Consider the following 12,571-nt stretch of genomic DNA (forward strand, 5'->3'; position numbering starts at 1 on the left):
CTAATTAGAAAGAAAATTGAATGTTTCCTATTGCCTCCCTAGGGTTTGACCCCTTACTCAAGCATTAAGGGATATAAAAATTTTAGTGATTAAGTTCAGAAAACCCCTAAATAACGACATCACACATTTTTGAGCTTATCAGGGCTCAACCTGTACCTAGGAAGAGACACAACTCATAGTTTTCTCGATAATCTCTCACCTATTCTAACCCGAGCGTAGTGTAGCACAGTCGACAATATACTGAAGACAGTAATATAACTGACTAGCAAGGAGAATGACATAACTCGTCGATGGCGGCATTGTCATCAGCGTTGTTGATGTCTTCGTTGATGCAGGGACCAGAACGAGCAGGTGTAGTGGAGAAGTTGCCAGCTGCGGCCGTGACGTGGCACGACACCAGGCGATGGAGCGGCGCTAGAGCGATAGCCGAAGGATGGAGGCGAGGAAGAGTGGCAGAAACGGTCAAGGATGAATTGGTGCAAGCAGTCGGTATAGTCAGGTGGGCTACCCTGAGGGGGGGCTGGTCGGCCCAACCGGAGTCTGGTGGTGAACGTGAGTGGCGGCCGACAGCTCGTCTGCGGGTGCGGGTCGACGCAAAGGGCTGTGGAAGTGAAGCGACAGAATAGCCCTGTGGTGTGGCAAGCAATGCAGCTCAAGCGATGTGTAACCAAGAAGATGACACGCGACACGAGTGTCCAGACCGTGTAGACCGATGTAGCGGGGAACCACTGGCACATGCATGGATGGTCAACACCGATGGCACGGGGGTCTGGTTGGCTGGCACGATGGAGCAAGTATGCCAAACGTAGAGGGCAGTGTGCCCACGCACGACCCTAGTCGGCGCTATACCGAACGGTGGGATCGCAAGGTGCACCATCTGATTCTCAGAACTGTGCTTTGTGCGAGGGTTCAGGCCCGCGTGACTCCCAATCCATGTTGACGACACATCAGGTGCAGTTAGGCGAGCGCGTGGAGATCAGATGTTGGCCCCGATAACCTATCGCGGGTGGCGCAGGTTGTACCGGATGGCGCCCAGATGGAAGTTTAGGTGGCAACTCAAGCTCCCAGTAATGTTCGTTCCAAGTCGATAGACACCGGGTGCAACTTGGCAAACGCGAGCTGTCAGCTGTTGGATCAGCTGACCCGTTCCCGTGGGATGGGTCGGATGGCGTTCTGAAAGGCGTTCGTGCAGTAAACAAACCACAAATGATAACAGATGCATGCGACGTTGAGCTGCTCGCGGCAGTGCGGTTGCACCACGATCCACGAGAGCGTCACTCAGTGGATTCAACCGCGCGCGATGAAGCTTCGGCGCAGATGACTTGTGTTTGGTGGAGAGGCTGTGAATGAGCTAGATGAAGGGGTTGCCATACCTGGAGGCTTCCACGTCCTCCTGTCCCTTGCCCTCTCCCCTCCCTCTTACTCTTCCTCCTTTCCTTCCTCTCTTCTTCTCGATGAGACCAAAGCTGAACTAAAGCAAATTTCACTTGATATTTTGGTTTGGGTTCGAGGGCACCAGCATGCCCCCTTTTATAGGGGCACGATGGCCCTTACTAACTGCAGGGGTGCTCTTAGTAAGGGAACAAGTGCCCTTACTAAGCGGGGGGGGGGGGTCATATACATACGACCCCCCTCTTTAATACGAAATACAAAATATAAGGCATCTTGATGCGTACATTGATGCCACAAAAAACACACAGCATGACACATGGAAGATACGAGAAAACAAACAAAGCATGACACTACGAACATGAATCGACGAACACATACACGAAAAAAATGAACGCATGGGCACGGTAAAACAACGAATAGAAAGATCATGTGACGATGAAGATCAAGACGTCCCCCCTCTTTAATACGAAATACAAAATATAAGGCATCTTGATGCGTACATTGATGCCACAAAAAACACACAGCATGACACATGGAAGATACGAGAAAACAAACAAAGCATGACACTACGAACATGAATCGACGAACACATACACGAAAAAAATGAACGCATGGGCACGGTAAAACAACGAATAGAAAGATCATGTGACGATGAAGATCAAGACGTCAACTGCATGGACATGCTTTTTACCCCGGGTACTTGAACCCGGGCATCTTCACTGTCGCCTTGGCGTGCGAGTCGGGCTGAACACGAATCGACGGGGGCGTTGATGACGGTGATGGTATCTCCAAAGACATCTCTGGGGGAGCGGGCTGATGTGCTCCATCAGATGTGCTGAAAGTTTCAAGAAACTGTTTAGATTTGCCACTCTTGGGATGGACAATGAAAATGGAATTTAAACTTCAAAAGAATACTTTTTGGGTGAAGATTTCCTTAAAACACAATAAAACACAAAACCAATGGAGAAGGCATAGTGTTGAGTTTGAGGATATTTGCGCCATTGATGTTATAAAATAAAACACAAAACCAATGGAGAATGCATAGTGTTGAGTTTGAGGATTTTGTTTGATTTTTGAATTCAATATCATGTAGGGAAAGATATGAGTCAAATCGCAATTGATCAATAAAATAATATACATTATTATCTCCTTTGAATGGAACTAATTCTACCATTGACTAGGTCCCTAGAAGGGTTTGTTCCGAACTCTAGATGTATCCACATGACTGATGTAACAATATATTTCCCTTTTTCCTTCTCAGACTCTCCTCAAATATCAAGCAGATATACCAACAACAAGTCTTATTAGCTTATGCAATTTCTAGAGAACAAAATAAGATATAATGGGCGGTCAAGTTTGGCTGACACGGTGATGAACCGTAAATTAGGGTTAGAAATGCCATTGAATGCTTTTTGTTTATGCAAAATTGTTCTATTTTTTGGAGTTTTATATATATTTTGGGAATAAATCCGATTTCATAAAAAAATAGTGAAAATTTATTAAAAATAAAATGATGAGACAATACTTTTCCCTATTTAACCTAATTAATTCAGAGTTCATAAAGTAATTTTGGAGATTTAATATAATTTTGTAGTATAAAACACTAATTAAGTCCCCTTTTCATTGAATCATATTTCACCACATTTCCCTTGCTCACATTCAAAGCATTAGGTGGATTCATCATGTTTTAAATTGATTATTTTCTTCTTTCACCAAGTGCGATGATAGTCTCAAATTTAGGGATTGAATTCGTTGTTGGTAAATGAGATTATTCATTAAAAATATATAACCGCACTTACTTACAAATATTTAGTTAGTGATGAGTATGGATCCTCTCCACAAGGAATGATGATTAAGGATTTAATTCTTATTATAGTGATTATCAACACGGGAAGAGATGAAGACGGGAGTAGAATGCGTGATCTATCGAGTAGAAGGGCATAATAGTTATATTTTAATTTAGCTTAGCAAAGGAAAAAAGAAAGTGAAAGTAGAATTTTGCATAACAATATGCAAATGAGATAGAGAATCCAAATGACACGATAGTGGTTGATTTTAGAATAGTGTGATGGAAAGGATATAAATGAGATAGGGATTACGTTAGGGAGTGAAAGAGTAGTTAAAAGAGAATAAGAAACCCTAAGTAACCTAACGATGGTGTCGGGAAAAGAAACAACGTAAGGCGAAGACACTTACCTTAGATCCTTAAGTTCTGCCAGGATCACGGCAATTTACAAGTGCCGATAGGCTTCCCCTCTTCTCCAATGCTTCTTCCCACACACCCAGGACACCAAGAACACAATTGATGGATCTCAAAATTTACAACCTTTCAATCAGCTTACACAAGTAGAAAGCAAATTCAAGATAATTCTAACTGTGATCCAGGCCTCTATTTATAAATCAGAGGTACAGATGGAAAGAGGAGGGGAAGATGAAGCAATGCTGAAAATTTCAGCTCAATCGGAGATGTAGATCAGAAGTTATGGCTTTTTGAAGTTGAGCCAATCCTAGCACTCGATTCCTTTTTCTCCTCATCAATGTCGCTGACACTTCCTCGTTCTCCATTTCCATAAAATGCTCAAATCGCTTGAGAATGCGTGCCTTATCTTCTTCCGTGCATGCGCTTTTTGGAGTCACCACATGTACCTAAAAGGCGCATAAAGACAAAAAAATAAAACAAGAAAAATCACCCTGTTTTATTTTTTTGTTCTATCAATAAACGTGCCATGTGTACACGCGTGGACCACGTGTACGCGCGGGCCTTGTCGTGCAGCCACATCGCCCGACATTAGCAAAAAAGGAAAAAAATCATTTTTTGTCATTTTGCATATCCGCCTATGTGCGCATTTATTGTCAAAAAGGCCTTTTTTTTATTCTTCCACGTCATCCTGTGCCAGGAATATCCACTTTTGAAATTGGTTAGTAATAAATGCAATCGTGGCTTTGCGATGCCATGATTGCCCGACTAATTGATTGGTTGGCGCCAATCATATACTAAGTTAATGATTGGATGTTGGCAATCATCAGCGATCACTATGATTCGTTGCCGTTCAACAAATCAAACGGCAACAAGTGGCGGCGCAAGATAAAATAAAGGCTAAAATATCTAAAAATTCATTTTAAAAAGCCAAAAAATACAAATAAATATTTATTTCGACTTAGAAAAATCATATCTTTCCAAATTTAATGTCTAAAAATTCCATAAAATCATATTTTGTCTCAAAAATTATATTATTTTAGAATCTATTGTTAGACAATTCTCCAAAAATGCATAAAAATGCAGAAAATTCATTTAATCATTCTAAAAATAGATAATCATTTTAAGCTTGATAACATACAAATCTTAGTGATTTAATGCAAATAGACATGTAAATATGATCAGATTGAAGTATTAAAAATGCATATTATCATGCCACTGAATTTGTAAAGATTCATATATTCTATTTTTTCATTATCTGCACAATTTTTAAGCCAATACTGTAATTGTCATTGCTGGAGATTGGGGTATATAATCAGTAGACGTAACTATTGAATGCCCATATCTTGATTGGTCACAATCTTAATGCATTGACCTATGACATAAGAAGGAGAGAATAATATCAAAATAAAATGTACTGAAACCCATAAAATAATACAAATAAGTCTACAAAATATATTCTTACATAAAATAACTTATTTTAAAAATTGATGTCTTAAAGTGCTATAAAAGCACACAAAGTTTATATGATATTTTCATATGTATATCATTCATAATACTATCCACAAAGCTAGTCAACTAAATATTATATGACTCATAAATTGAAAATTATGGCTCTTAAATACGTCTTTATTGGTTTTTGAGTTTCATAAATAATATTTATGATAATTTTATTCACTGAATATATATCTAGCTAGCGTTTAGAAATATCAGTGGTACACGTATTACTCTTTAAATGGTTATTCAAGAGGTGAGATGTGATACTTGTAAAATAAGAGAGTGGGGTGGAAACGTTCTAATATGATATATAATATTTATAAAGCTATAATGAATGCTAGGATAAAAGATAGAAGTTGAAAGATAGTGATGCATGTAGGAAGTGAGAATGAAGATAATGAGGGAAGAGTGAAGAAATGATGACGGAATAGAAGGGCAATATAGATGGGTAAGTGTGTATGTATGAATTTATGTAAATATTTATGACAGTTTAGTAAAGGGTAGGGGTTGACAAATGATGATATGAATGGGTTTAATTGCTGATAAATTTGTTGAGAGGTCATCTGATTGAAGGAGGAGATAGATCTAACCGAAATAGTAATACCTTTTTCCTTCTTTTCCCAAGTGCAGGATAGCCCAAGGGGTCACAAGTATGTTTGTACCAATTGGTGCTCTCCCTTCACCACTCTCATGGGGATGGTCCACACGGTTCATAACTACTCCTCTTACTATAGGACACTTACCTAGCCAGCACTTAGATCTGGCTCTACTGAAATTTTTTTATTTTAACATAAGTTGTCCAACTCTTGGCAAGCAGTTTTCGGATATCAAATGGACATCCCCATAAGGTTATCTTAATGTGGCTGATTTACCATATTTCAGAATCTGTTTTGCTACAGCGCCTGTTGCTCGAGCTAATTGTCTGGGTGGGTTTTGTGCCTTGGTTAAACCATGGAGACCATGATTTCCATGATGTGAAAGCGTGTTAATCGATTATCAATCAATCTATAAAATCAATACATCATATGTATGTAATGGAGAACTTGTTCCACCCTTAACTTTCCCACTCTGAGATCGTTCTGAAGCCCTTCACGTGTCCAGCCTACAGAAGTATCCACACGATCAAGTTGGCCTTGGATCTCCACCTCTTCTTCTTCAACTCTCCTTGAAAATCTTGAAGATCTTCTCACCATGAAAACAATCTCCTTGATTGAATGGAGAAGAGATCAGAGTGGTGAAAGTGGAGGGGGGGGGGTGATAGACCCAAAATATGTCATGTAATTATACACATTTTAAGGGTATTTTGGGATCATGTCATGTGTATTTTCTTCAATTTTATAAGAATTTTATATTTAATGCACTAAATAGAGCAAACGATAAAATGATGCATTTTAATGTCATTTAATGCATGTTACACAATTTTAATATTTTTTTAGTTGAACTATACATTTAATACTTTTTTAATCTTCTCATGTTCTATTTAGTATGTTGTTTATGAAAGTTCAGGGCGAAGCCTGCATTGAATTTGAAGGAAAAACTAGAGAAAAATTAATAAAAAAGAGGGATATAAGTATAAAAATGGCCTTACTGGGCCGGCTAAGGAGCAGATCAAGTGACGGACTTCAAGCCAGCAACCAGGCCAGCGAGCCAGCCAGGACTCAAGCTGGCCCAGCCGCTGGTGAAGCCCATGCACATCAAGGAACTTGCAGCGCAGGTCCAAGAAGATCACGTCCAGAGGTATGGTTTTCAATTCAATTCAATTCAATTGGTGTGACCCGGAAATATACTGATTTGTTTTTTAGAAGTTTTCAATATGGGATTGTAATCCCATGTTTATTTTACTCGCATCGGGTCGGGCCACAGAGCTAGAATATGATTGGGCCCAATGGGCTGCAATCTCAAGGAAATAAGAAGAAAATCGAACCAGGCTTCGAGCCAATCTGGCCCGAAGCTCGTGTCTTTTTGGGCTTATTTAAAATGAGGGACATGATCTCGTCCATCCGATCTTATTAAGGAAGATCGGATGATGAGATCTTGCCTTCCCATTTAATATCTTTTATTTTTACTGCAGGAATTGCTGATTGGCTGTTGGACGCTGACACGGATTGCCGGCCCATCAGTGGACAACTCAGAAGAAAATGAAGCTGACGAGGTTGCTGATGAAGCAATGACGTGGCGACGCAAGGGTACACATATTAATCCGGATCCACGGCTGCGACTTAATCACAACCATTGGACCAAGATCAACCTCATCGAACGGCCAGGGGCATTTACGTCCTCTTTCACCCCTGGTTGTCGACTCCGCCGACCGGAGGCTGTTCTCGGCCGGCGGGGGGGGACCAGCCACGATCCAATGGCCGGGAAGTGCCATCAGGCCCTCCCCCTCCATCGGACGGCCTCTGGATCCCTCCTAGACCATTAAAAGGGGCCAAGAGCCCCTAATTTTACATCTTTCGACCAATCTTTCGACCAACGTTCTTCAGACGATGCAGGACCCGTCCGGCGGTGACGAGAATGGCAGGAGGGTCGTGACAACCTTCTGACTGTTCGAGAAGCTCCGGGTGGCTTCAAGGAAGAGCTAGGAGAGCTCGATTCTGCGCCAGCACAAGAGAGAAGCAAGGGGCAGACTGCATACCGACGTTAGGCAGTGGCAATCGGCGCCGCCACCCCCTTACTTCTATTCAGGGTGGAATCAGGTAATCTAAGTTTTTCTTTGTCGATTTTCAACAGTTTATAGTTAATTTTGTCTCAAGTTTGTGTTGTCCGTCATCTAATCCACTCCGACAAAAAATTCTGACCGCAACTTGTTTTGGACATTTCATCGAACACTTCACGTGTTTGATGAATACATATTGATTTACCTAAGTTCAATCCATATCTATCTTATAAAAATATATAAAATATATATAAAAACATCCTTCTTACCCGACCTCTTACAGGTATTCTGTCGAACACCTCACAGGCGTTCGACAGAAACACCCTTCTATAATCGATATTCCCTTGTAAAATCTACATAAAATATATAAAAGTTTTCACTATTAAGTAAATACTATATATATATCTCTTCTTTGACATCCTAACAGGCATTTGGTCGAACACCTCTCGGGTGTTCGACTAAATCGACCCATTATTGCATTGAATTGATTACAAAAACTATAAATATGCATATAAAACTACAAAACTATTAGAAGATATATACTAATTATAGAAAAAATATCATACTTATATAAATAATATTATACTACTATAAAAAACCTACACTAATGTACATTCTAATTTACTAATACTAATCTGTCTATCCTACTCTAATCTACCTTATTAGTATATTTAAATACTACTCTAACCCTTCCATTCTCTCTAAATATATATTTCTAAATATCTCTCTAAATATTATAATTCGATAATTGCTAAGTCTTCTCTATTTGACTTCTTCTACTTCTTATAATTTGCTCTTATTAAACTACTCAGCCTTATTAAATTCTTATCTACCTTTTCACTATCTATATTATTATCCTTCCTACATATAATATCTAACCTCTTCAATTCTTTATTATTCTTGGCATCTATAGTACATATATATATGTAATCTTAGATATTTTCTTCTATACTAATCTTACTAAACTAATATCCCCTCTACTTATTAATTGCTTATCTCTTCTCATTCTTATTAGTTTTAGTATTATCATTATATCTTAATAAATAACAACTCATTTACTGAATATAAACCTAAAGGCCAGTCCCTATGGAGACGACCGTACTCATACTATACACTTGAGTAAGTTTCTATACTTTATTAAATTAATTTGATTGTAGGAAAATTAATTACAACAACAAATTAAAATTAACTCGTAATTTGCCTCCATCAAAGGGGGCTCTCAATTCTGGCCGACATGGGTGCTTGAATGCCCCTTCCCTGTTTATATTTTACTAAAGTTATTTATCAAAACCCCATAAAGTAAACTATATTTACCAATGACCCTATGATCTTATGTAGGCAACGACAAGGGTCATCCGTCATGTCACTCGTCACAGTGACGGATGCCGTGACGGTGATGAGCGATAAATTTTTTTCCCATGATGGTGACGTGAGGGTGACACAATACCCGTGATGCATGACGTGAAAATGGCGAAGTGTCTCAGACGTGTAACATGACGTGACAAACCTCATGGATGACGCTGGTGATGGAATCTTAAAAACATTTAAAAAAGAAAAAATGGGTAAAATTTTTCTCCCTAGAATAAGAGGATAAATAGTGTGGACAAACTTTAAAAAATAAAAAAATTAAATATCTAAAAATTCATTATAATGTATTATTTTTATTACATAATTGAATGGAAATATTATTGATCATATTAAGTATAATAATTTGCCAAACTTTACGGGAAGTATATTATACAAGAACCTATGAAATATAAATATTTTAAATTATGGAAAAAATAAATTAAAGGGAAATTTTTTCCTCCTTAGAATAATAGGATAAATAGTGTGTAAAATTTTTTAAATTTTAATATTTTCATTTTTAAAAGTTCATTATATGGGAAGTATTATAGAAGAGTCTCTGAAGTATACAAATTTTAAACTATGTAAAGGGGAATTGTTTTTTCCTTCCTTATAATAATAGGATAAATAGTGTGGACAAATTTAAAAAATTAAAATATTTAAAAGGTCGTTATAATGTATTATTTTTATTATATAATTGAAAGGAAATATTTTTGGTCATATTAAGTATAATAATTTGGCAAGATATATGGGAATGGTGAAGTATTATACATGAGACTGTGAAGTATAAACAATTTTAAATTATCAAAAAATTAAATTAAGGGGAAAATGTTTTTTCTCATTAGAATAATATGATAAGTAGTGTTGAAAATTTTAATAAATATAGTAATTTTTAATTTTTAAAAGCTCATTATTTGTGAAGTATTGTAGAAGAACCTATGAAGTACAAAATTTTAAATTATGGAAAAATTAAATTAAAGGGAAATTATTTTTTCTCCTTAGAATAATAAGATAAACAGTGTGGAAAAATTTAAGAAAATTAAAAATTTTAAATATTTAAAATTTGATTATAATATAATATTTTTATTAAATAATTGGAAGGAAACATAATTGGTCATATTAAGTAGAATATTTTGCCTATATATATATAAGAGCCTATGAAGTAAACAAAATTTAAATTATGGAAGAAGAAAATTAAAGGGAAATTGTTTTTTCTCCTTAGAATAATATGATTAGTAGTACAGAGAATGATGCAATTCTTTCTTCTTGGACGCCTCTGAGAATGATACATTCCACATGTCTTGGGCTTCTACTTGGACGCCTCCAAGAAGCTCATGCATCATCCTTTATAACTGAAAACCTTGCCAATTTTTAAATTCGGAATTACGGACTTATGAGGGAAGAAGCTCATGAATAACCCATCATAAGTTAAATTCTGATCGAAGTCAACGCTGAAAAGAACTAAAGAGTTAAATCCCAATGGAACTACCCTCTATGGTTTGGTCATTTCAAATGGCCTTGATCAGAGTCAACGTTTTAGGGGGACATTTATCTCCAACATAGACATTATCACTAGAACACTGAATTATAGTGTCCAGAGAGACAGATGGAGAGAGTAGCAATTGCAGAGAAAGAGAGAAAGATGAAGGGAGAAAATGGATGTGCAGACATAAAGATGGGGAGAGTAGAAATTACAGAGAAAGATAGAAAGATGGAGGGAGAAGAAACCGGAGAAGATGGATGTGCAGACATGAGGATGGGGAGAGTAGAAATTGCAGATAAAGAGAGAAAGTTGGAGGGAGAAGAAGCTGGAGAAATAGGATGTGCTGACATTAAGTAGCTCTCATCTATGGTTAGATGAATGAACTTCCTGAAGCTTGTATGATAGTTTCTTTGACCATTCTTACTATGGTGTAATATTTCCAAGATGTTAAATGAACAATAAATATTGCTATTTATTTACAATATTTGTCTAAGTAGGATTCGAAGTAGCGACTTAATTAGGTAGAATGCTGTGTCTGGAGGATTCATGGCTATAAATATTTATGCATGAAAAGGATGCCGTGTCTGGAGGGCTCAATTCAAGTAATTTATGTAACTGCAGATTCTTTGACTGAACCATCACCTATAATGACATTTGCACATTTAGATGTGACTATCATAATATCAAGATGATTAGCTGCTAAAGGTAGTTATCCACAAGTGTATCCTTTAGATTCAACGCCAATCATGCTACAACCTGCAATTATTGGTGAGGAACATTATGAAACTGTGAAAAGAGTCAAGGAAACTTCATGACATTACAAAGAACGGCAGAAGATTATCACTATTCTCATATGAGAGTTGGTTTAAAAATTGAGTACATAAAAAATTGAGTGTTTATTATCACAACCCTTCTTACTACAGGAAGTATTTACTGGTTCTCTGGGGAGATATGTTGGCATTGAATAAACCATTAGGGGCTTTAAATTTATTCTCTCAAGAGAACTAGACAGTTTTCCCGAACATGCCTTTTATTTGGTTGGTAACATCCATGAAGCTACCATGAAAGCTATGAACTTATAAGTGGAGAGAAAGTTGAAGAAATGACCATAAATCTTAGTGTACTAATACCCACCTAAATAGTGTGACATTCAGAAGTTAAAGAAATCATTTTATCGATGAATATTGGCCAATTGGTATATTACCAAACCACACTCTTATTGTCACAATTGTATATATTGGTCGATTGAGAATATGTCAAACTGAGTACTCAGATTTTGGAGTGTATCACTGATAAATTAATCACTAATTTTATTCGTTTAGGTAATCTGAATTAAAACAACAATACTTACAAATCATACTACCCTAGGGGGAGTAAGGGTCGATCCTCATAAAGCAAAGTAATACTTAGTGAATTTTTAGTTTAAAATATTTTTCGGTAGATTTGTTTAAGTTTTTTTATACTTATAATTTATTACCTATAAAGCAAAGTAACTAGATTTACTAAAAATATAATGAAGAAATTTTATCTATATGACAGTAATCCTGGAAGGAAATATTATATAAAGTATGATTTTTGAGAATTTTAAAGATTTTTATGGAATTATTTTAAATTTAAAATAAAACACAAATAAAATAAATAAAAATAAAAATAAATTTAACCTTCTAGATGTCGAACATATAGGGATGTGAACATATAGGGATGAGGGGAAGAAATAGCAATCGAACCCTTTTGTCACACCCACCAAGGCCCAAGGTGATCAAGACTCTTCCACTTCTTCAGCAGCTCTAGCTCTGAAACGGCGCTGATCTACCCAAATCTCACTAAAGATAAGAGGACTCAAGAACAATTCCACACAGAACACTAAATCTTGGATTTAGATTCAAACAAGAGTGAGTGTTACATTGGATTGTGAGGGGTTCATATAGGGAAGATAGAGAAATGATGACCCTTGAATCTCCCAAGGGCTTGAATGGTCCAGATCTTTTCTGTAGCCTCAATC

At 37.0% G+C, this 12,571-nt stretch overlaps 1 pseudogene; it reads left to right on the forward strand.

The window, feature by feature from the left end:
• The first annotated feature begins 290 nt into the window (after positions 1-290).
• On the forward strand, positions 291-11,862 carry LOC144713953 (ATP synthase subunit beta, chloroplastic-like; annotated as a pseudogene).
• Positions 11,863-12,571: the final 709 nt, after the last annotated feature.

Source organism: Wolffia australiana, chromosome 16 (genome assembly GCF_029677425.1).
Source record: "Wolffia australiana isolate 7733 chromosome 16, ASM2967742v1".
In the NCBI taxonomy this organism is placed as follows: domain Eukaryota; kingdom Viridiplantae; phylum Streptophyta; class Magnoliopsida; order Alismatales; family Araceae; genus Wolffia; species Wolffia australiana.